Source organism: Protopterus annectens, chromosome 2.part0, assembly GCF_019279795.1.
Source record: "Protopterus annectens isolate FY-2018-M chromosome 2.part0, PAN1.0, whole genome shotgun sequence".
In the NCBI taxonomy this organism is placed as follows: Eukaryota; Metazoa; Chordata; order Ceratodontiformes; family Protopteridae; genus Protopterus; species Protopterus annectens.
Window position 1 is genome coordinate 377,146,265 of NC_056728.1, and position 26,377 is coordinate 377,172,641.

General features: G+C 39.8%; 1 non-coding gene across 1 annotated transcript; it reads right to left on the minus strand.

The window, feature by feature from the left end:
* Positions 1 to 14,128: 14,128 nt before the first annotated feature.
* Positions 14,129 to 14,200, minus strand: TRNAE-CUC. The gene has a single exon. It is a non-coding gene; the product is annotated as a tRNA-Glu (tRNA).
* Positions 14,201 to 26,377: the final 12,177 nt, after the last annotated feature.

The following is a 26,377-nucleotide window of genomic DNA, read 5'->3' on the forward strand; positions in this document are numbered from 1 at the left end:
GTGGGTGCCTCACGTTTGGCAAGGAGCTCCTCGGTGGGTGTCAGTGGGGGCTGGATGGCAGGGCCCTCACCTGTGGTTAGCCAGTCCCTCTCTACAGCAGCAGCCCATTGACGAACATGGTGGATGAGGTCAGTGGCCTGATGCTGCACATGCTCATAAGTTCTGCTGTGTAGGCTGGCATCATTTACCCTGTGGACCACACTGTTCCACAGGGCAGTCCTCTCCCACACATCTTCTGCTCTTCGTCCAAATAACAGGGCATAATGTCCAATCACATATTGGGTGATGATTTCAGTTTCCCCAACAGAGAATGCTGGTAGATGAGCCCTCTGCATGTTACCTGGAAGACATAAACAGGAAAAAGGTCACAGAACCTCATACGGTTGTCAAATTGCACATCAACAGTGGATATTACTTGCAAATAATCCACACTAAACCATAACCCACCAAGCTACCATGGCTATAGCAGCCTGCATTACACTCCTGGCCCTGAGCTATATTATTCCCCCAAATGTTGGACACTTGATTGCATAATCCTCTATTCTCCATTCATTTCTGTGTAGAGGGTTGAAAGTGGCCATCTTCCATGTGGATGGTGTGTGGATAGTGGTAGGTCTGTGTTTGACTGTGGTGTGTGATGGAGCTGTGAGCACATGCCTGAGTTCATGTAGGAGGCAGACAGTGATGGAGATATGCTGTTGTTGCCATCAGTAGGCAATATGTACATGCTCACCATTGCTGAGGGGAGGAGTATGGTTGATGTCCATATCCCCCTGTACAACTGGGGTGGACAGGATGTCGATGTTCCCACCTAAATTGTGTGATGCAGGTTGCCTATATCCATGGCATGTGTGTATGAGGTGTTCTTTACCCCCAGTACAGGGTTAATTGTGTTGTTTCCTCTGAGACTTACAACATATGTGGAGACACAGTTGCAATTGCCCTTGGTGGTGTGGATATGTCTGATTTGTAGTCATAGCCAGCCATACAGGAAGTCACCTGTGAATTTACATGCTTGCTCAGATACAGGTGGACTTGCTTCCAAGTTGTTGCCTGCACCTATATGTCCCCGTGCAGTCAATGTAGCAACCTATTATGTGGTTTGTGTATTGCTGCTGTCCACCAAAGGGGATTACTCTACCTTGGTGGAGCCTGGTTATACAGGTCAGGTACTGCTGAGTCCATATAGCTACAGTGGATATAAAGGGTACATACCCCTGTTACAATGCCTGGTATTTGTGCAATTGGAACATGACACCACAATAACTCATTTCAAAACAATTCCCACCTGTAATGTGACCTATAGCCTGTACAATTCAATTGAAAACATAACAATCTGGTCTATGAAAACATATGGAAATAATAATCAGTACAATAAGCCAGTTGAATGAGTGTGCACACCCTTAAACTGATATGTTGTGTATGCACCTCTTGAGATGGTTACAGCATTCATTCATCTTGGTTTGGACTCTAACATCAAGGCGCATCTTCACTTGGCAATAGTTGCTCACCTTCCTAGAAACATATTTGACTGTATTTCAATGGAATTGTACAGGTTAGGGGTCACATTCAAGATGAGAAACATGAAATTAGTTTCTGTGGTCTGATTGTCATACAGCACACAAACCTGGCATTCCAACAGGGATGTGTATACTTGTGATATCCACTGTATATAGGTGTTGATATAGCTGGTAGTTGTAGGCATGGACAGAGGGTCATAACACAGTTGGTCACTTCCCCAATTGTTTGCTTGTCTTTTCGGCTTTTCCCGGTTAGGGGTCACCACAGCAGAACTCCAGTCCGCTAATGATTGGCAGTAGATTTTTTATGGTGCCGAGTTGCCAGCCCGACGCCCAACCTTCAGCAAAGGCACGCCCATTCATGCATGTCTTTTGGAGGTCACTTGACTGTGGGGAGGACATGCAGACTCCGCACAGAAGGCATTCCAGCCGAGAATGACACTTCTCCAATTAATACCTGATAATCATGCCTACTCTAGTACCCATATCAGTGTCAGGGCGATGCAACAACCAGTAGCTGTACACATTTATGTCTGTTGTATGCACTGACACTGATATTACACACATGTGCAACATGCACAACCTATGTACCTGACTGCTTGAAACCAATGTGATTAGTTTTGTGCGTTCCAGCTGAACATATGCATACATACATGTGTTCAGGGGATACCTGGTATACATTTCTATTGAATATAAGTATGACACACTGTATTTAGAGTCTTGATGTTTAATCATACTTCTCGACCTATTACAGCAGTACATCTGGACAATGGCACACATAAATGGGTGTCAAAAGGGGCATTAGTATTGATAATGTATTAATATAGCTGCACCATACATTAGTATGTTGATTGCACAGTAGGCTTTGACATCACTGTGATTATCTGGAAGATGTCCAACAGTCATAAGTAGGCTATTATGTTACATTGTCATTGCTCACAGTCCTTCCAATGGTTTGGCTGGCATAACACAGGTATATGTGTATTTGACTACAGATATCAGTCACAAATGTGCTCATTGTCCAGCAGAACACTGTACAGTTGAATGTTATTAATTCAATATATCACATGCAGTTCAACACACATCTCTGCAACAGTACTTTACTATGCACATGCCCTATATAGGTCTTTTAGCTTTACAAATCAAACGTGTCATACTCATATTCACAGGTAACATGGATATGGACAACATCACATTAACTGGCCTAGCATTTGCACAGTCACAATGGCTTGAAAGAGACCCCAGCGGTTGTCATATATGAGCTGTCCTTTCCCAGGGTGAGTCAGGCTCCTGAGCTGTGATTTTGCCAGCCTGGTGCCCAATCTTCCACAGAAGGCACACACGCACACACTCACACCTAGGGCCAATTGAGAGTGTCCATTCCACCTACAGCATGTTCCATTACTATACAGTGTATATTAGGTCAGTTTTTGACAGCATCTCCAGCATCTGGTGGAATATACAGAAAAAAAGAAGTTATGTCTTACCATAACGTTCCATCTGTGTTGTTGATCTTCATTCATTCATCACTGCTAGGTCACCGGCTCTGTCCCGGAACCAAGCCAGCCCCACACCAAGCTCGCACCAGCCAAAACCCCCCAAGCCAACATCCTACCCACAATGCTCTGCTCCCTCTTACCCCAGATCGAGCTTGCAAGTTGATAGACAAAAGTAGAGGCTACCTCTGGTCATAATTGACCTACAAGAATAGAAAAAGGAGCATATTGAAAAATCTGGCCATTCTGTGAAGATCTGTACAGCTGAAAGGTATGTCTGTGATCTCTCCTACTGCAGAGAGGGCTAGATGCTATGGCCATAGCAGCTGTTCAGCAGAATATTAGTACAGCAAATCTTGTTGGGACATATATTCCTCCAATTCATATTTCTCATTATTACAGACCAAGTACTACATTCAATTACATGCTTACATAGGTTCATAGGTTAATAGGTAGGTACTAAGCTATCGGCCCAAGGGCTGACGTAAGCCTAGCCAACAAGGTTCCCTGGCTTACGCCACCCAAGAAAGTTATTTTCCTGTGCCACAGAAGTGATCCCCGGGGTGTATTTCCTATTTCCCATCCACTCATCAAGATTTTTCTTGAAGATTGCTAATGAAGAACTTTGCTTGACATAGATGGGTTGCCTGTTCCAGAGTATGGGAAGTCTCTGGGACAGGAATCTATCCCTCCAGCATGTCCTGTTTATTGTGGTGACAAGGTTTAGGTCCCTAGAGCATGTAGCTCGGAGGGATTAGGACTTCTTTAGGTGTAGCATGTCCAACAGCTCTGGGTTTGACATAGCTTTATATGTTAGGCAGAGATCACCTCGGGGTAGGCGATATGCTACGGAGTAAAGCTGGAATTGTTTGAGGCGGTCAGTGTAGGGCATTTGTTTGAGGCCAGTAATCCTCTTTGTGAGGTAATTCTGTGGCCTTTTCAGCTGCTGCAGATGTCTTGTGAGGTACATTCCAAAAGGGGCGTTGTACTCTATAATGGGTCTAATGACTGTCGAGTAGAGGGGAACAATGACCTCTTTTTTCCTGGATGAGAACCCTTTTATGATGTGTGCCACGTAGAAGGACTTCCTGACTACTGTGACGATGTGACTATCAAAGGAGAGACTACTGTCCACCTAGGTCCTAAGGTCTCTTATCACACATTTGGTGTTAAGTAGATTGCTGCCTCTGTGGTAGTTCATGGGTACAGAGTTTTTACCAAAGTGGATGACACTGCACTTGTTGGCATTGAGCTTGAGGCCATGGTTCTGACACCAGGCATTTATCTCAGCGAGGCCCTTCTGTAGGATGTCCACATCATTTGGGGACTTGATTATGGCTCCTAGTTTTCAGTCATCTACGAACATCATTAGCCAGAGGCCTTCTGTGTTAGCCTGTACTTCAGAGAAGTAGATACCAAACAGGATAGGTCCCAGGACAGTACTCCACTTGTCACTGCTTTGAGGTCAGATTTGGAGTCTGCAACTTTTACAGTGTGGGTTCTGTCAGTGAGCCAGTTGGCAACCCATCTTGTGATGTAAGGATGTATACCTAGTTTAGTGAGTTTAGCTATAATTCCAGAATGGGGGATGGTGTTGAAAGCCTTGGCGAGATCAAGATAGGCTGTGTGATCCACCTTACCCTCATCTATGGCTTTGGTGACTGCCTCAAAAAAGTCGATCAGGTTCAGGAGGCATGATCTGCCTTTCACAAACCCAAACTGGGTGGGATCCAGAGTTTGGAGGTTACCAATGTCTTTGTATATGAGTTCCATGATGATACATTCCATGGCCTTGCAGACCAGGCTCATCAGGCTAATAGGTCGATAGTTCCCGGGATCGGTGGTTACTCCCCCTTTGTGGAGTGGGATAACTGTTACTGTGTGCCATTCAGTGGGCACAAAGCCTGATGCGAGGCTATTATTGAACATGGTGCTTAAGTGGGGAGCCAGTTTGTTCTGAAGTTTGTGTAAAACGCAGCCTGGTATGTTGTCCGGTCCCATGGATGCTGTGTTTTTGGCTTTAGAGAGTGCAGCTTTTACCTGCGTAGCTGTTATTACAGGCACTCTGCATTCTTCCTGTATAGATATGGGCCCTTTAGGGGGTGAGGGGGGTAAAGTTAGCACTGAACCTCTCTGCCAGGATGTTAGCAATATCAGTTGGTTCTGTAATTTTTGTGCCTTTGTGCTGTAACTCTGAACATGTTCCATTTTTTCTTTATTCTCTTTTCCAGTTTATGTTTTATTTGTTTTCTCTCTCTCTCTGTGCACTACAGGATAGAGCTTGTTTGAATAGGTGGCAGTATGACTTTTGTAGGTGATGCTCATGACCAGGTGATGGCCTGTGCACCTATTGGGGTTCCCCACTTGCTAATTGCATGCAGAGCAGTTGTGTAGTTCTTCCAATAGCCAATGTTATGGCAACACACTCCTATAAATGAGTACTCCATATGGGCATTGGCCCTTTCCCTTACTTGTGAGGAAGACATCCTGGAGTTGTGTGAGCTACTATCTCTTACAACAAGACTTGTGGAGACAAGCCAACTAAATGGTGGGGGAGGTTCAAGACTTAGGGGCAGAATGTGAGTATTGCTGTTATATGTTTGGAATACTGCTAGTTTAACAGGGTTTGTCTGCACATGCTACTTCTGGATGAGTTTCAGTCTGACAAAGTTCTGTCTCTGCATAGCTCTCAACTGTAGGGCCATCCACATAATGGCCACAGGTTAGCCTGTTAAGTCTGGTCTGTTCCCCAGGCATGTGATGTCCTTGGCAAATCAGTAGCATACTGTGGTGATTACATTATGTAGATGGTAACATCCATTTGTTTTTCTAACTTTATATCCCTCAGAAAAGATATGTTACAACAAACCCTGTAACACTAGCAACTTTCTCAGTGTATAACAGCAATATTTCAAGTATGGCCATGTATTTGGGCCTCTGTCCACCAAGTATGTCAGGCTTTGTCCAGATGTCATATAGTAGTAGGTTGATAGGTATACTGGTCTATCATTATTTAGTGCTGTCATTCCTGCCAAGGGGAAAGCCTGGGAAACATGTTGAAGTCTGTACATTCAAGAGGTTGGTGTATAGAGAATGCTCTTAGATGCCTTTGTAACATAATTTATGTGGGGGACCGTAACACATGTTTTAAAAACTAGGCTGTTAGAACATGTGAGACATATTACTGATAAGAAAGATGACATTTTTATAGCTGTTCATTTGAATAAATCTCACCATGGGGACAGTAGTGGGTTCCAATGTACTGTTTTTGAAAAAGTATGTTCCTCAGTTTGATGAAACATTCATAAAAGTATAATTGTTATGTACAGACTCAATGTATTGCTATTAACTGTGATACTTTATCCCATAGAGGGTTAAATGAGGAGTGTAATTGGAGGCTGTGTATTTCATTATGTAATTAGGTGTTAATTGCTTCTTGTGGTTGAGGCATGCATTTCTGGTAATGTTTTACTCCTTGAAGGCTTTGGCCAAGACATCAGAGTATAATAAACATGTGTGAATTACTGGCTGGTTGTATTTCTCTTTGCTATGTTCAGACATTTTATTTGTTTTGCTAAGAGGTTGTTGTATGTCTGGCCATTGTGTAAGGCCTATCATGATTTTGTAGCAGTGTACTGTTCACTTCTTTATTTGGACTGTGTGTGTGTGTGTGTGTGTGTGTGTGTGTGTGTGTGTGTGTGTGTGTGTGTGTGTGTGTGTGTGTTTGTGTTTGTGTGGGGGGGGGAGGGGTAGATGTGAGTGTCATGGCTGCTTTTGTATCCAATTGTGCATGCTGCCCCAGTTATGGGTGGTCTATCAGCAGCATATGTTTGTATGGGCATTTTGGGACACATATGCATATATATATATATATATATATATATATATATATATATATATATACATATATATATATATATATATATATATGTGTGTGTGTGTGTGTGTGTGTGTGTGTGTGTGTGTGTGTGTGTGTGTGTGTGTGTGTGTGTGTGTGTGTGTGTGTGTATTGTACTGTTTCAGCGTACATATTCTGATGGATGTGAGGTAGGTAAATGAAATGTATATCATCATTTTCTGACAACAATCATAATTTCAGTGATTTACGAGAAATGACAATAATCTGTAAAACAGACCAGAAATATGAGCAAGAAACCTAGACATCCTGAAACAATCCAGCCAGTTGACAGGTATGCTCAGAACCCCATTCTGCAATTAATCTGGACCAAGGCTGACAAAGTGGTGGGTGGAAGCCATGAAAATAGGGATGTTTCTGAAGTACTGGCGTAGATAAGCTAACATAGATGCTGTAGTAACACCCTCCTGTGTGCTCTAACATATATTTACTGAAATAGCACAAGTAATTGAATTAGGACATCTGCTATGGGTAATTACACATGTATTTGCAAATATATCAGGCACTACAGGGATGTAACAGCAGTGACAAACAGACACCAGTGTGAAAGTGCATACCCACAACCATCACCACAGTCACAGTCACATACCAGTAAGTCAAGCGAACAGTAGAGTATACAGACTGTGTGAACAAATACATCATTGTTTTCCACTCACACACTAGCCCTACATATGCAGTCCCAATTCTCAGTGTAGTCTGAATCCTGACCTTGGTACAGGACATGTCTCAGTCTGCCCCTACAACATATACAACCAATAGATCAGCGGAAACTGGAGCAGCATGCACAGTCAGATAAAGAAGGAGCCATAACACTTACATCCACCCTCCCTCCATACACAGCCCAAATAACATGTACACATGACATGTGTACAGAATCATGACAGTCCGTTAACAATGGCCAGACATATACAGGCCTCTCACATGTACAGTTCACCTCAGAATGTACAGGCTCAGGACTCATATCTAAGGCCTCTTGCCTGACATGTCTGTGGGTCTACTACATCACTGGGATGGTAGCAGGAATGTAGTCAAGAAATAATGATAATAAATATGTCTGCACCTCATTGACATCTGGACAAAGCCTGATATCATTTGGGGACAGAGGTACAAACACAGGGGTAGATTGGACATATTGCTGTCATACATTGAGACAGTTTCAGATGTTACTGGGTTTGTTGTAACATCCTTTATGAGAAATATGATGTTGGTAATACCAACAGATGTGAGTATTTACTGACTGCATTCCCCAGAGTCCATGACTGATATATATATATATATATATATATATATATATATATATATACATCTTCATACACAGATACATTTATATCTATGTACAACACATGACTAATGTTAACAAACCTTTTCCCTACTGTTGAATGACTGTACTACATGATATGTTTGAAAAAACTTCAGCTACATCTACAGCTCAGATGACTTAGTGATAAATTGCTGTGGCAATGTGTGCAGGGTCCTGGGTTCAGGACATGCAAGGGCTGATTATTTTATTGCTGGGCAGAACAAGGGCTGTTGAATATAGAGTGATTAAGGCACTTTTAAGCAGCTGTAAGTGGGTTTGTGCAGCGGTAAGCAATACTAACTTCTGGTTAACTATGCTGACAGATGGTTAGCCTTTAAAGTGCTTAATCTGTGTAGGCATCGCTTAGCACCATGCAAACATGGTTAGTCCCGCTTAGTACTGCTTACTCCCACTTACCCCTGTGCTAATTTCTTTAAAAGAAAAGAAAAAAAGTGGTGATAGGAAAGTGGTGAAAAGGGGGGTGTTAAAAGGGAAAAAACAATATTAAAGATGGCTAGGGATGTGCATGATGTGTGTAGGGGAGGTCCATAGCTGTCCATTTCTTCTACAGCAACAGCTGTGCATATATACTGAATTTGGAGGTACATTTGGACACTCAAACACCTGAGAGAGGGGTGAGGACAACAATAATGTGTTATGAAGCCAGTTAGACCAGATTACATATGTCCAGTGGTCACGTGTGTGTGAAATGGACAGCTATGTATGGGGTAAACATTTTTTTTTTGGGAAAAGATTGCCCTTTTTTTAAGGTGAGAGTGGGATATTGGGGAAGGATAGTAGGTATTGTCACTTATAAACATTCTAGTTATTGGTAGCTAAGCATTATATGCTCATTCAGATCTTACCTCTTAAACCTCGTTCCTGGTCTGCATATATTGTTCCAACAATTCCCATTTTTTCCTGTGTAATTGGTTCCTTCCCTTTTCTAAAGATCCCATTTCCAGTTGTTTTATCTATGTTACTATATTCACTACTTCTAGTAAAGTTGGTCTAGACTTTCATTTCCATTTTGTAGTAATTGCTTTTTTGGCAGCCACCATAATTAGACTCAGCAAGGCTTTACTATATCTAGGCAATTCCGATTCTGTAGCATAATTGAAAAAAAATCATCTCCCCAGTCAGTCTAATCCACTCACCCAGCATCTCCAACAGAGTGGTCCACAGGGAATTCCTAAATTCTGCCAGCTCATTGCACTCCCAAAAATATGTTCCCAGCTATCTCTTTCTTGTCCATCACACATCCAACATTTGCTACCCACCTGAGAAAAAATTCTTTGTAGTCTACTTGGAGTATAAAAATACCTGTGTAAAGAGTTCCAGGCAAAGATCCTAAATCTTCTAGACTTTGTTGCATATTTGAGCGATATACATATATTCCCCCATTGTCTCTTTGTGAATTGTTTATCCAGTCTACCTTCCCAATCCTTTCTAAGATCCTCTGATTGATTCTTATAATTATCATGCAATATTTTATATGCTTTACTAATTATTCCTTTTTTAATGGCAGCTTCTGTTCTCAATTCTATTAAAAACTCTATCAGTGCTGGTCTTTCATTTAGGAGCCCTCTATTTCTTTCTCTTTGCCTATACTCTGATATCAATCCTTGAGTGGGAAGGCAATCTCTAACCTGCAGTCCAAATAAATTCTTGGCCTCTTCCCATTTTATTACGTTTTCCTTTCTAGTTATTTGCTCACAATACTTTGGTTCCTTTGACAGTTTTCTCCAATAAATTCCACCCCCCCGTTGCCTATTATCTGTATCCCTGGCCACAGTCATCCCTAAAGGCAAAATCTTTTTTCTCCATTCTCATGCTGGTTTGGTTTTTATAATACTCCCTGCTATTTTATGAATATATGAATATAATACTCTTTATGATTTTGGTTGCTCTCCTTAAGAGTCTGCAGCCAAAATGTCAAACCTTGTTTATGGATATTGATAGTAAGATGCAAGCAGTGAAAATGTTTTCTGTCCTTTTAATTTTGTATATGAGTCAGGCATATTTTTATGAACCAGAAGAGAAATTGACAATAATAATTAATAAAGACTTGAAGGAATTTATCTGGAGGAGAAGAGGGCAAGAGTTAAGTGGAATAATTTGATCCTTTCAATAGAACATGGTAGTTTAGGATTACCTGATTTGAAGGGATATTTTAGTGTCACAGTTAAGGCTTTTATATATATATATATATATATATATATATATATATATATATATATATATATATATATATATACACACACACAAGTAGAAGAGTATAATTCTAAGTGGAAAGGAATTATGTTGAAGCAGGGAGAAAGTTCAAGAAATAAGGACAGAGTGGGATTTTGGATACAGTTCCTTAATGAAATAATAGCAATAATAAAGAATATTATATTCATAAAGTAGCAGAAAGTATTCTAAGCAATAAGCCATAAAGAGAATGGAGAAAGCAGATTTTGCAAATATGGATGACTGTAAGTAGGGTTACAGAAAATAATCAAGAGGAGGACAGAATTTATTGTAGAAAACTGGCAAAGGAACCAAAATATTGGGAGCAGATAATTAGTGACGGAAAGGTAATAGTGTGGGATGAGGCCGAGAAGACATTTGGACTGATGGCTAGAGAATGCCTTCCCTACCAGAGACTGGAATCTGATTATAGGTGAAGAGAAAGGGATAGGAGAAGCCTAACTAAAAGACCTGCTCTGGTACAGTTTTTAGTTGAATATGTAACAGAAGCTGCTGTTTAAAAATTGGTAATTAGTACGGTATGTAAATATTACGTGATAATAAGAATGAATCAGAGGAGGTTTGGAAAAAATGGGTGGAGAGACTGCAAAAACAATTTATGAGAGAACAACTGGAAAATATATGCATGGCTCCCAGATATAGAACAAATTCCAGAAGGTTCAGGAGGTTTGCTTGGAAGTGTTTGTATAGGTATTTTTATAGCCCAAGCAGACTTCAAAGATTCTTCCCTCAGTTAGACAGCAAATTTTGGAGATGTGATGGGAAAAAAGGGATAACTGGAAAGATATGTTTTGGGAGTCTACTGAGTTAACAGATTTAAAAAATTCCATGAAGAGTACTCTGCCAGCAATGTTTGGTTAGCAAATGACTGTAACTAAGGACATGATTCTTTTGAGCTTGCCTATAAATGTTTAATTCTGTTGGCTGCCAAAAAATGTTGTTGTTGTTGTGTCTTTCGGCTTTTCCCGGTTAGGGGTCGCCACAGCGGAACTCCAGTCCGCTAATGATTGGTAGTTGATTTTTACGTGCCGAGTTACCAGCCCTGATGCACAACCTTCAATGAAGGTACGCTCTTTCACGCATGTCTCCATGCAGAAGACGCTCTAGATGAGAATCGAACCGGACAGCGTCTTACTGTGAGGCGACAACGCTACCGCAGCACCACCACCACGGGGTGGCTGCCAAAAAATGATTACTAGAAATTGGAAATCAAAGTCTACATCAACTGTATTTGAAGTATTGAATATTATAAAAAAGATCAAAGAACTGAAACAGGGATCTTTAGAAAACAGAAGGAGCAAATTACTTAGAAATAAATAGAAATTGTGGGAACAATGCGTGCAGTATAATAATTAGCAGGAGGAGGAGGAGTGAAGTTTAAGGGAAGGCAGGAATTCAGCAGTTTATGTAATGTTGGGCTGATGATAGTTACAAAGAAAGAAAATATAATGTATAATGTATGCAAAAGAAAAACAATGTTAATAAAGTTTGCTTTCTTTTATGTTAATTTATATTTGCCTAAATCTGTCTTGAGTGATAATTAAATAAAGGTATTTAAAAACATTAAGATGCAGTAAGTAGTGTTTTAAAAACAGTTATACTGTGTATAAATGATACATGTAACATTAATCAGTGTAGATCAGTGTCATTTATGTATTGCAGTGCTAAGTAATAGCTAGACTTACATAGTTAATTATTTGCAAAACTCCTAAGTTCTAGTCCAGTGAAGAACAGTTGTAGTGATCTATGCAAATAGTTGTGCTTTGTAAATTAGTTTTTAGTGTAGAGCTTTTGCTGTTCATTTTCAGTGTATGGTAATGATATTCTTATCTCACTATTTTTGATCTAACCATAAAATCCAACCTGTTATATTGGGGAAAGGTGAAATAATGATTTCCTCATTCCATTCCAGACCAGATATTCTACTATCTTGACCACAGGCTGATATTGGTGTGGATAAATGATCTGCTTCTGCACCAGTGGGCTAACTGTGGAAAACAAAGAGTTGGAGAGACAAGGAGATGAATGGAGGACACATGGGGTAATCAACACTAAGTTGGGACAAAACATTAAACTGAAACAGCTGTCCCTTTCTTTTTTTAATAACTCCTTCCTCATCCCCAGTGAAATGGCAAGCTTCCAAACATAAAACAGTGGTAGCCACAAACAGCTGCAAACAGTGGTCAGAAAAGCCTCTAAGGCCAAGGCCAACAGAGATTAGATTGAAGACCTACCTGTAAGTTGAATGCAGTGAAAATTCGGAAATTCAAGGAAATAATTATTGAGGAAGTGGGTGGAGCAAAAGAAGAATGTCAGCTTTTAAAACAGCATGCCTGAAAATGGAATGACCGATATGCAGGCAAGCCAGGTATGGAAATGAGATAGACAAAGAAGCTGGTGGTGGAATGCAGAAGTCCAACAAGTTATCAAAAGAAAGCAGAAGTCCAGGAAGAAGTATGAAGTAGAAATGACAAACCAGGCTAAGAAAGAATACTGGCTGGGTAACAAAGAGGCTAAGGGAGCAGCCACAATGGCAAGAAAAAAGGCATCAGAGAAACTATACTATCTTCTGGAAAGTGTCTCAGCAGATGGCATAAAGAAGCTTTATCAGGCTGCAAGGCTGTTGCAAAAAGATAAAGACAGTCATCAGGCACCATTCATAAGGGATGCCAGCAACAATTTTGTCAACAGTCCATAGCACCTCAATAAAACATCATAAAAGCCATTCTGACCCATGCACAGCACAAGAAGAAAGAGGAGGAGGAAGAAAAATCCACTCTACAAGAAGTACAAAGTACACAGATAAGACAGTAGTCATAGCCGCAAATTAGAGAAATCAGAAGAAGCTGAAAACACAGATAGAAGGCAAATAGTATAACAGGTTAACAGATTCAAGTATCTGAGGTGTGGTTAAGGAGAAGGCAAGTCTAAATGAGAAGGTCAGAACTAGAATCAGGGGGATGAAGCTAAAAAGCACAAAGCATCAGGGGTAATGTATGACAAAAGAATGTCAAAAATGCTGAAAAGTAAGGTGTACAAAACACTAGTGTGACCAGTGCTTCTCACCGAACAGAAACCTGAATGAAGTAGATGATAATGAGACTTAAGAAGTATTGATAGTAAACTTAACTTGCAGGGGCAATCTGAGGATTCCTGCTGGTTGCTTGGTTGGCTACAGGAAGGCATGACTGATAATAGACTTAGAGACAGAATTATTAGATAACTGAAAGAGAAGAAGAGATTATTAGGACTGGTGACCCTCATCACCATGCAGTAAACTGGGAGGGGCCTAATTCAAAATTAAGGAAGCAGAAAGAAAGAAATAGTAAAAAAAATTGCTGAAAGGTGGACTGAAGCAGAAAGATTCATGAGCCCACCTTGGAAAATAAGTAAGCTTGGCAAGGTTGACTGGGTCTTTTTTTACACCTCCATTCCCCTGTGACCATTGAGCAATCTTCCACTACTGGTCTGCTTGTTAATATTTCATAGGTTCATAGGTTCATAGATTAGTACTAAGCTAACTGCCCTTGTGAGCCATTTTAAGCCTAGCCAATTATCCCTTGTGAGACTCAAACCCTGCACCTTGTGCTTGCAAGGCAAACACCTTAACCATTAGGCGACCCTCCCAAAAAATCCATTGAAGTTCCCTGACTGGGAATTGAACCCAGGCTGTGGTGGTGAGAGCACCAAATCCTAACCACTAAACCACCAGGGATCCCCCAAATTATTTAGATACTTAGGCATCTAAATAAACTGGGAATGTGAGGTGAGAGATGGCAATTGCAGCTGTCATACAACAATAGTTAGAAAACTTTAGTGTGTTTCTAACTCCCCAGCCACAACCCAGGATTATTAGTTGTATACAGCTAAAGAAGAGCTTGCAGTTCTGGCAAGAAGGATTAAATGTAGTTCTTCATTCACTGAAATCCAGCTACATTGCTATCTACTGCTTTCTAGTATGAAGTACCTGTACTAGGCTCTATACAGTTGCTACACCAGCTGGATTTTGAGCCATTTCCTCCCACATAATGGGTCAGCTAATCTAATCCACCTTTTCAGATCTCTTCAGCTGGTTCTCCTAGCACTCAGATCCACTAATGGAATCTAGCTCTCCAAGGCTGCAGTTAGAGCTCCATTCCTCTGCACCACAGAGCTTGCTTACTCAAGCTGGTGCTCACCAGCTAGAGGCAGTATAAGGAATAAAGGTAAAAAACTTGGCATTCAGTAATCAACACCCTTTAGTGTGATTCATCATCACTAGGGCAGGTATGGAGTGGACAGCTAAGACAGGCATGTATTTCAGCCTTCTGGGAATTTGATACGGGTCTGGCAACCATGGCTAAAAACATACAACTTTAATAACTTTCATTAACTCATTAACCCCAAGTACCATCTCACAGCGCCTCTGTGCTTACACCCGAGCACGTGTGAGATGATGGGAATTGCAAGCTGTTACCACCGAGTCCCTTCCACTGATGTGACAAACTCTAATGTAGATTTGTAATGTGAGCAGCGTGTAAAACATGCTTATATCATAGCCTAACATATTTACATTATATACCTACGATTCAGTGTGTTTTTACATGCTGCTCACACTGACATTTTTGAAGAAAATCAGCTTGTAAAGCAGATTATGCAAGTGGTGGTAGCCAATCGGATTATTGCAATCCAAGTCACACTTGCATAAGACCTCCACCCCAAATCTAAATTTCTTTTGTTCTCCCCAAATAAATAGAGGGTCCAGCAGCAGGTGTTTCCTTTTTGTTTTTCTGATATTTGCAGATTCTACCTGCTGCTGGATCCCTCTATTTATCGATCTCAATTAGAGAAACCTGTTTCATGGTTTTTGCTTGGAAGTTCTGTTGTTTTTCTTCTGCCGGTGACAAGAACTGCTTCTTAATGCTGAACTGATTTAGCTTGGGTAAGGTAAGCTAACATTACGTAGGCTAGAGTAGTAGGTTTGGTTCTTGTGTTTTTTGTGCACTGATTGCAAGTGCGTGCAGAGGGAATGAAGTGTGTGTGTGTGTGTGTGTGTGTGTGTGTGTGTGTGTGTGTGTGTGTACGTATGTAGAAGTGCGTGCATGTGTGTATGAGAGAGCGAATGGTAAAGGAGTGAATGAAGAGTGTGTGTATGAATGCAGAATTGCCTGCGTGTGTATGAGAGTGCGAACGGTAAAGGAGTGAATGAAGAGCGTGTGTATGACTGTAGAAGTGCCTGCGTGTGTGTATGAGAGAGAGCGAACGGGTGTGCAATTATATTTAAAAATGTGGAATGGTATAAGCTTTTCCAGGTCAGGGTAAGTGGTGTGTATCGAATGGCCACATTCAGTATCTCGGCAGCTTTTTCAAAAAAGTCGGCTAAGTTTAGTGTGTAAGATCATCCTTTGACAAACCCACACCAGTTTAGTTCCACACTGTAAGTTGCCAATGTCTTTGTTTATGAGTTCCATTATGATGTGCCCTATTACCTTACAATTAAGTCTGGCAAGGCTTATTTGTCTATAGTTACTGGGGTAAGTGGTGGGTCTACCCTTATGAATGGGAATGAATACAGCTGTTTTCTAAACTTCTAGTACAAAGCTAGTTTCAAAGCTGAGGTGGAACAGATGTTGAGTTAGTGTCTGTACTTTCAGCTGAAAAGAAAGCAGCCTGGTGTATTGCCTGACAATCCTGGCTTTCGATAGTCCCCTTAGGAGATCTGCTCCAAGCTGATCGGTTAGGTAGGTGCAGACACAAAAGACTGCAGGTAGAAGTTTGGGGAGGCAGTAGGCAGTAATGTTTGATCTAAGTTTATCTGCTGGTATGTTTACTGTGTTCTCGGTGGTTCTGTAAGTGTTGTCACTTTGTGTAACTTTCGTACTGCATAGAGTAATGTTCCTCAGACTTCTAACATAGTGTTTTTTTGGGCAATGATTGCAAGTGCATGCGGAGAGAATGAAGTGTGTGCGTATGAACACAGAAGAGACTGCATGGGTGTATGAGAGAGTGAGCGGCAAAGGAGTGAATGAAGAGTGTGTGTGTATGAATGTAGAAGTGCCTGCGTGTGTGTATGAGAGAACAGAATGCTGAGGTGCATTTTTAGGAATATGGATATAATGTGGCACTTCCATTATGCAGAGCATGGATGAAGGTTAAACTCGATGCTGTGTTCAAGTTTTAATTATATATTACAATGGGGACATTGAGTTGTTTGTGTATATGAAAGAAAGATATTAAGAAGTTAAACAGATTGGGGACAGAAAGTTCATGGAAATGTTCATCACAGTAGAAATGTACACATTAGAGGATGAGAAGAGGGGAAAGGGGATTTGATTTTGACCCAAATGAATCAGGGGATAGATTAGTGATGTAGGACTGAAGCAGAATGACAGATCAGAAGCCAAAGGTACAAGTGACAGCTAGCAGAGGAAGAATGTAAGTCTAAGATAAGGAAATGCTAGTATATAGGGAGGGTGGTGAGTTAATAGATGCTTTGTGAGAGGCAATGCTTCATTGTACAACAACCGAAAAGTTTAAGGGTTCCTTGAACCAATAAAAAAGGTGGGAAAGGAGTATGGCAACTTGGTAAGGTTCGATGTGACACTGGCTCAGAACTGATCGACTACCAATGTTTTATTGGCAACTATGAGCCAAGTTTGTTAAGTTTGTATACATTATTTCAAATTGCTGGAACATTACAGACTATATTTTTAGAACAGATACTGGTAAATGGAGTTTTTCATCCAAATTATAGAAAGCAAAATGTCTGTTTTTATAACATTTGTTTTTATTTTTCTGCTGGGCATTAACAGCATTTTTTTTTTAATTTAACATTTCTGAAGTTTTCCTGACGAGTATATTCACTTGATTTAAGTAGTTGTCACAGTTTGGGGGCACATGAAGTACTTTCATCTAATTTCTAAATTGCTGACTAGCTCAGAGTATATAATTGTTTTCATGTATGTTTATTATTTGAACCCCTCCCCTTTACAGAAGCTAATCTAGCTTATCTTTATTATGAAGAGAAATGTTCACTATACCCTTGTTAAATGAATGCCTGGGTCAGCAGGGAGTATTGTTTCGATAGCAAGATTTTAGATGCTTCATAAAAACAGATTATAACAAAGACATAACCAATGAACCATGAAAGGGAGGAAGATAAATTAAGGTCAGCAGGTCTGTAGAAGAAGAGCAGGTGTATACTTTGGTAAGATCTATAAACCTGAAGATTGTTATTAATCAAAAGAGAGGACGTCTTTAAAGAAACAGATCAAGAATGCTTCCCTTCAGCTGAGTTCAGAAGGCATACTTGCTAGTGCTAAGAACAAACTGCTTTATCATTCAAAGATCTCTTTGTGTATAACCTTTTTGATTTGTAAATATTCTCAAACATACTTTAATGCATTTTACAGTGAGGCTTCTGGATCTTCTGTCAAAGTACTCATGAACATTTGATCTTTCATTCATTACTTGAAACCCTCATTCTTACTGTAATAAGAACATCCACTTTTTAAGCCAACTGTTTCAGAGAATATTTTGTCTTTCACCTTGCTTATTCTCATGAGTTTTAATAACATTACAAATATGTATATAGTGTATTATTAATTTTTGGCTTGACTGCATTATTAAAGTCACGTTAGCCACTGTGCATTTTAAGCAATTGTACAGAAAATTATTTTTAGGGGTAATTGAAATATCTTCCATGATGCCTTGATAAAAATAGTCATTGTATTATTATACTTACATAACTTTCTTTAAGCAGTTAAGAGATGGTTTGAATGAAGGGGATGCTAAATCAATAATTTCTTTTTATAACAATTTTTATGGATGGAATTTATGATTGGCATTTACTGTCTGAGTGGAAATATTTAATTGTGAACAAAAAAAGTGAATAGTATTCAATAGCATGATAACAAGAGGTCAAGGGACAGATTAAACTATTTTGGCTTTGTGTATGTCGTCTTATGTGTGTAGACATGCCAGTGCATTTTGTATATTTTTTATACCAATAACTGCATTTTCTGTAGCATTTTATATGTTTGCATGTCTTGTTTGCCTATATCCAGCCATGTATGTTAGACTGAATCATCTCAAATTGTACATCATCTAGTAATCTGACCTTGTTCTTTTATGTAAACTAGCTGACATTACAAAAGTTATGAAATGCTGTCTTGTAATTCTTTTCTAGAAATACAACAAAATTCTTTCTGCACAGCCTTAGGACCATGCTAAAAGAGAATTACAGAATCTGATACCAGCATAGGATCTGGAGAGAAGTCATTGCCACTGTCCCCCTGGCCACCTCAGGGGGGGGGGCATGGCAAGGGGGGTGACACTTTGTCCAGTTGTGGCACAAGCCCAGGCCCGCTTCACACCCGAGCCCAACTGACTCAGCACTTAGAGCCAATCCTTATCCCAAAGTTATGGATCTGGTTTACCGACTTCCCTTACCTATATTGTTCTAACATGCCAGAGGCTATTCACCTTGGAGACCTGCTCTAGGTGAGAACTTATCTGACACCGCCGGAACAGCAATGCTTTACAGACAGAGAATTGTTTGGGATAGAGAATCTCTGCTAAGCCAAATACACAGATGCATCAAACATGGAGAATTGCCTTGTTATTACATGGAGTACTATGGTTATGTCCTGAAAACAGGAAAAAAAATCATGCTTGCTAAGCACCTTTCTCACATCAGAAAGGTGCTTAATGTGTTTTGATATGCACCCCTAAGTGCTGTTAAGATCAGATCTCATGCTAGTGACTAACAATGGCAAGTGCTGGTCAGTAAAGAACAGTGGCAGAAGCTAAAACAACTTTAGAAGCTGTCATATACTTCACTGTACTACTTTTTAAACAAAAAGTGTCACAGAACAAAGCATTTCACAGCTTTTAAAGCTTGGAAAACACTTTGCCGTTCTACACTTTCTTTTCTTCAGTTGGCAGTACATGTAGCTGATAAAGCTTTGTGCACTACAAAGAATTATGAGTGGTTCTCTGATGATAACTATTATTGTTCTTGACATGGAAGCCAAGTGTCACTTCTTGAACATCTCTTTGCTCTATTCTTGAAGTCAATTTCTTGGCATTCATGTCTTGAATACATAATAAGTTAGTTATTATCAGCGACCTGATCACAATCCTCTATATTTTGCTTTATGGTAATACAATCCATTCTAGTAAAGTTACAATCAGTTTGAAATACTTACTAAATGTACTTGTAATTGTACTGCACATCAGTGAAATGTATTGTTAGAATAAATGTCACAGAAACAAAATATTAAATACTAAATGAGATCAAAAGTAAAAAACAAAATTCAGTATGAATGGACATGAGCCAGATCACACATCATATCCTAAGTACTTTTTATTATTTAACAGAATTTACTTAGCTAATGAATATCCCATTTAAATCAGTTAACCCAAACCATGTAACACCATTCACCCAATAGACAAGACATTGAGCCCTACGGCACATACAAAGAAAGCTGCTTGAAAACAGCTGTATACATTCTAAGGGAGGTAAGGGGTTATTCCTGTAATACATTGGAAAAAATAAAGCAGTATTGTAGCATACAACTGGAGACAAATCAGTACCAAATCAAAGAAGAAACAAATTTATTTTTTCTTTTTCTTTACTTTTCTCCTTTTTTTTATTTCTGTGCAGAATAGGTTAGATTCCATGGAAGAACTAAAATGCAAAAAAAAAAAAAGAAAATGATGCCAAGAAACAATAGGGGCAGTATGAGAACCAGCATGAGAAAAGAAAGAGCTGCCCTGGGATAATCAGTGACTAAGCTGTTGAAACAGCTAGTGTCTTTTTTCCATCTGCAGGGAATACTAATTTAAACCTGAAATATAGCCTACACAAATTCTGGAAGTGGCTGAGGCATAGTTGGGGAAAGGCATGCTGAAAATTAATATAGATGAGATGTTACTAGTCACTGATTCAGCTTACAATCACCAGCTTAATTCAATTCAAAGTTACAGGGAGCCAGTGTCCATCCCAGCCCTCAGTGGCACAAAGCAAAAAAGTGATGTGCATGACAGCAATCTGCACAAACACACACACACATGCGCACACACACACATGCGCACACACACACACACACACACACACACACACACACGTGCGCGCACACATACACACACACACACTCATGCACACACACACTCATGCACACACACACACACACACACACACACACACACACACACACACACACACACACACACACACACGCACACACAATTATGGTCATTGAGATGTAAGAGTAAAGTGGGACCACCCAGTGGAAACCCATACAGGGGAAGGATGTGCAGACTCTCCACAAAAGGCACCCCAACTAAGAACAAATTGCTAAGCACTGCTTCTCTGCTCTGTTCAAGTCACATGTAAATAAAATCATCATAAAACTTACAAAAATGAGTGATTTTGATTTAGCCATCAAAATGTTTTGTACTCATGAGTTCTGTACATTTTCATAGGTGCCTACAACTAACAAATAACCACAATGACAGACAGGAGCTAACAAGTAAGTAACCATACTATTTAGTGTAAACTAAAGGCAGCAACTGCCTAAGCAAGACAGAGTCATTGATACCCAGCATGCATTAGCCTTATAGGATTATTAAAGACACACTACACTGTACATTACAGTGGCTGTACAAAACTGCCTTTACTAGCTATGAGTAATCAGTAAAAACAAACACAGAAAGGATGTCTAGTGATATCACTGATGTGGTGACAGTGTTTCACTTGAGTGTTTTCAGTCCTAGAACCAGTGACGGCTGGTGACTTCAAATCAAAGGGGGGCTGCAGGAGATAGCTGAATGGGTGGGGTCAATGGGAAGGGGTGCGGCCAACTAGAAAGGGGAGGAGCTATGCTCAAAACCACAAAAACTAAATATACTGCCCTGGGTGCCATACCGTCATTATGAGAGTCCAATCAAGACAAAATGAAGTGTAGAAGAATAAAAATATTTCAATGCATTGGCTGCATGACAGCTTAATATCTAGATGGAAACAAAAAAGGTTGTGAGGCATGAAAAAATAAATTACTTTTTTAAATACATTAATGGAATACCAGTCAAAATCAAGTATAAGAAAAACAAGCAGCACTCAACTCAAACCACTTCTTGCACTGCAGTTCTAATTATAATTTATATTCAGCTTTATTAAAGTACCAAGTAACATGCTGAAAGTAGAAATCTCTGATGCCCGCACTTGTAAAAATGTTTCTTATCCAAAAAAACACCTGCTGCCTGACATCTACTTGTTTCATGGGGAAAACATGATCAAAGTAAAAAATGAAAAGCAAACAAGAAATAAGCTCAAGATACATTGCTTAAAAGGATTACTGTACAGGTTATGGACCACACGATTGGCATTCTGTTTACGGGTAAAGCCTGCAGAGATTACTGGAAGTCTCCAAGTGTAATGAGACTCTTAAAATAATGTAATCCTGTTCTTTATTACAAATACTGGCATATGCATTTCAATACCCAAGGCTTATACATTATCTAGTTAAGTATTCTCTACATGGCAAAAGAAAGGCTTTCAATGTTGGCAATTCTTTAACAGTATGCTTATTAAAGCTTACTTGCATCTTGCAATCTCAGCCAAGCTTACCCGATGGTCATTAAAGTATTGCTACTTAAACACAGAGCAACAGGCACTTTGAGTAATAAGCATAAATCAACAGTACAAAAAATATGACAGAAACCAGACCATTCTGTAAAAATCAAGGACAGATGAAAAGCCACTCTAGTACTTGTGTCTACCTTGAATGGGGGGGATACTCTGCACATTTACACTGCATACTCCTTGCCTTGCTTCGACACATCCAGAGTCACTACATGGGGGAGTGGGGTGCAACAAGTATGTCACAGTTTGAAATGTCTCTGGCTGACTTGTGATGGCCCTGACACATTTGTCATACCTCTCAACCTCAGAGCAAGAAATCTGGACAAAGTCATACAAAGAAATGGGACAAAGGCCCAAAAATAAGGACAATTTTTAAAATATTGCTCTTATAAACTTAGAAAAATAATAGAGGTCTTGCATTAGTATGAATTTTCTGAATGGTATGAAATCTGAAACTCAAATGTCTATCGTTATTTTCTAACTTCAGTCTTTAATGATTTGTCACTAATTTGCCAAAAAACACAATTTTATGAAAAATGGACCAAAAATGTGATGTAAAAATATAAAATAGTAACACAATACAGCTGGGAACCTGTCAAAGAAGGGACACTATAATATTAGTACCACTAACTTGAGCGGCTGACAAAATAAAATAATCTACATGCATTTCTGAAATAAAAGTAATCTAATGGATTATTACAGTTATTTCTTAATTATAAACCCTCCATGTTTTCTTCCAAAATTGCTATTTTGCGGAGGGATCATTAGGGGAAGAGCAACATTTTGAGCCAAAATCAGGGACAGTTGAGAGGTTTGGCTATGCCTAATTCTATAAAGCAATTTATTTGCATGTACCTCTCAACCTGTTAATGCAATAAATCAGGACAAGGCCAAATATATTGGGGGAACATATAAACAGTACTAAAAATTGCCCTTGTATAAACTGAGACAGTTGATAGAACAGGTCTTACTTTAGCATGCATTTTTCTGAAGGTTATGAAGTCTGAAACTCAGTGTGTCATTAGTGACTCAATTCCTAAATGATTTGCCAGAAAACCACAAATTTTATGAGGAACAAACCAACAATAAGAAGCAAAAAATCTATTCATTCTTTGAAAATCTGGACAGTTGGGAGGTATGGTTCAGCTGGGGCTGCCTAGGTTTGCCGCCCTTCCCCCTCACAAAACCATGGTCGATTGGAGCCTCCCCCTGCAGCCATTCCAATGATCCATTACTTGGCTGTTTCACTCCATTTACCGTAAACACTAATGTGCATACTGATTTACTTCTATGATGATTTGAACTTCATTTGAAAGTTTTATTTTGCATTTTACAGCACAAACACTAAGACATCTGCTAAACAAACTTGGCATTAAAACTTCTCTGCCATTGAAACTCACATTTATTGAAACAACATTGAAACCCACATTCAAAGAAAATACACCCGTGGCAGATAAAGATTAATTCTGGGCTGTTTTCAAATCATAGGCGCCTTGCATATGAAACATACAAGTGCTCTTTGATACACCTTCCTATTGCTTTAAACATTTTTCCAGTAAACAATGAAACAAAACGCATGCACCAATGACAAAACTGCCCAATTCAGAACATTTCCATCATAAAAGTCTACTCAAACTTCTACAGTCCACTATTATCAGTAAATATGCACAATTCTTCTGTCCACCATTATCAGTAAATATGCACAATCTCTGAAGTAGCAAAAAAGTCATCTAAATAATTACACGTTAAATAAATCTGTAATGAAGAGGTTGCTCCTAATCACCTTTATATTTCATGGTTTGATCGAAAAATAAAGTGTCTGATGCCCCTGGGGAATAAGTTGCCTAAATTACATTAAAAATAAGCTAGTAATATTGCAATAGGAAATGGATGGCAAACTGATAACAGGCTCATAGTCAGTATCTTAACTTTCAGTACGGCAGCATTCACCCCTTATGGGAGTAGAACCAACAACCTTCTGCGTCAAAAGCAAGTACACAACTTGTTGTGCTATTAGCAATGTGAGCTGACTTAGCATAATCAGCACTAAACTTCTCTTCCCCTGCAGCTCTCAGCTCCTTGTAAAATCTACTCAATACTCAACTGCATCTCAACTTCGTAGCACAAGAAATCTGGAAAAATCCAAATTTATTGGGGTGGGTCAAAAGGGCAAAAACCAGGGACACATTAAACATTGCTTGTATAATCTTGGAAAGCTGCTAGAATAAAATGCTGTGTTACCACCATACATTTTACTGCCAAGGTCCCTGTGCAAAAGAGTCAGAACAACATACCACTATGCCAAATCACCTGCTTTGTGAAAGAAAAATGCTGTGTTAACACTGTACATTTTACTGCCAAGGTCCCTGTGCAAAACAGTCAAGAGCAACATACCACTACGCCAAATCAGCTGCTTTGTGAAAGAGAGGAAGACTGAAACTTAAATGACTATCATTTAATGAATTCAGTTCTCACCATAGCTGTCAACCTCTTAGCACAAAACACCTGGACAAACCCAGTAATGAGGGAATACAGCCCTCAAACATATTCAGTGAATTCAGTTCTTGCCATAGCTGTCAACCTTAGCACAAAAAACCTGGACAAAGCCAATAACAGGGTATTACAGTCCCAAAAATAAGGACAAATTTCAAATAGTCATCTTATAAACTTAAAAAATTGCTATAATAAAAGTTTGTTACTATATATTTATTGCTAGAATAAAAAAATATTTTACTATGTATTTCCTGAAGAATATGAAGTCTGAAATTCAAATGCCTGTCAATTTTACTTCTGATGGAACAAAAACAATTTTCAGCAGAGGCCCAGGGAGAAATACTATAGACACATGTCTTTGTAAAATGGCAGGACACCAGAGCAAATCCACACAAACACAGGGATAAGATGCAGACTCCACACAGAAGGCACCCCAGCCAAGAATCAAACCAGAAAACCTATAGCTGTGAGGCAACAATACTGCCACTGCACCATCAAATATGTAAGGAATTAAACATTCAGAAACCTGAAGTCTGAAATTCAAATGCCTGTCAATTTTATATAACATTTGTTAATCAGTACAGTCTGACTTGGAACAAATAAACAATTTTCAGCAGAGGCCCAGGAAGAAATAATGCAGACATGTCCTTGTAACATGGGAGGACACAAAAGCAAACCCACACAAACACAGGGAGAAGATACAGACTCCCACAAAGAAGGCACCCCTGCCAAGAATCAAACCTGAGAACCTGCAGCTGTGAGGCAACAATGCTACCACTACACCATCAAATATCAAGCATTGCAATATTTACAAACCACAGATATTATGAGGAACAGATCAGATCAAATATGAGACAAAAATCTGCAATTTTTTTACAAATGGTGGTGGGTAGGGAATTCAGGTCTTTAACACCTGCATACAAGGTACAGGGTTCAAGCCTGAGGTATTCCCTACCACACCACCATGAGTCTAACCACCAGTATATTGCACCTGGGGCATTTTCACACACACACACACACACACACACCCTGTAGCAAACCATCAATCCTTGTCCACACACTTACCTGTAGTAAATCCCTGTCCACAAAACCACCATAAATCCTATGAAATGCATCTTCCCCCGACGAGACTGCAGCTGAAAACCCGCGCAAATCCGACCCTGCCCATCGCGAGATCTTCCCCTGCAGCAAACTCCAATCCAGACCCGAGATCCTTCCCCCGACGAACTCCTGACTGCTGACGTTGCAGTCCGACCCCGACGCGTTTTCCTAGCGAGTTCCAGGACAGTCTATGCAGTTTAAAACTGCATAGACTTCTGGGAACTCCGTTCTTCATGTTTCCCAGTCAGGACTGCTGCTGAGACAATCAGCGCATGCTCCAGACTGTCTTAGCAGCAGTCCGGATTAGTGCTCATGCGCGAAAGTCCGCGATTTTTTTCTTTTTTTCTTCTTTTTATTTCTTTATTTTTTTCCTTTTATTTCTTTATTTCATAGTTGAGGGGGCTGCAGTCCGGCAGTCCAATAGCACGGGCCGCCCCTGCCTAGAACACTGAAATTCTTTAATTCTGGTAGCATGTGGAGGTTTGTAGTATAGATGGAGGAAACATTGAGCATGACCAAGATGACCCAAGTCTGAGTAATGGCTTAGGTGCTGGAAGAGCTGGGTGAGGGAAGATGGGAGTGAATAGCTGATGCCCGCATGCCCAGGCAGGCAATGATGGTTTTTATTCAGCCAATCATAAAGAAGAAAGTGTAAGTCTTTGAAGCACCAAA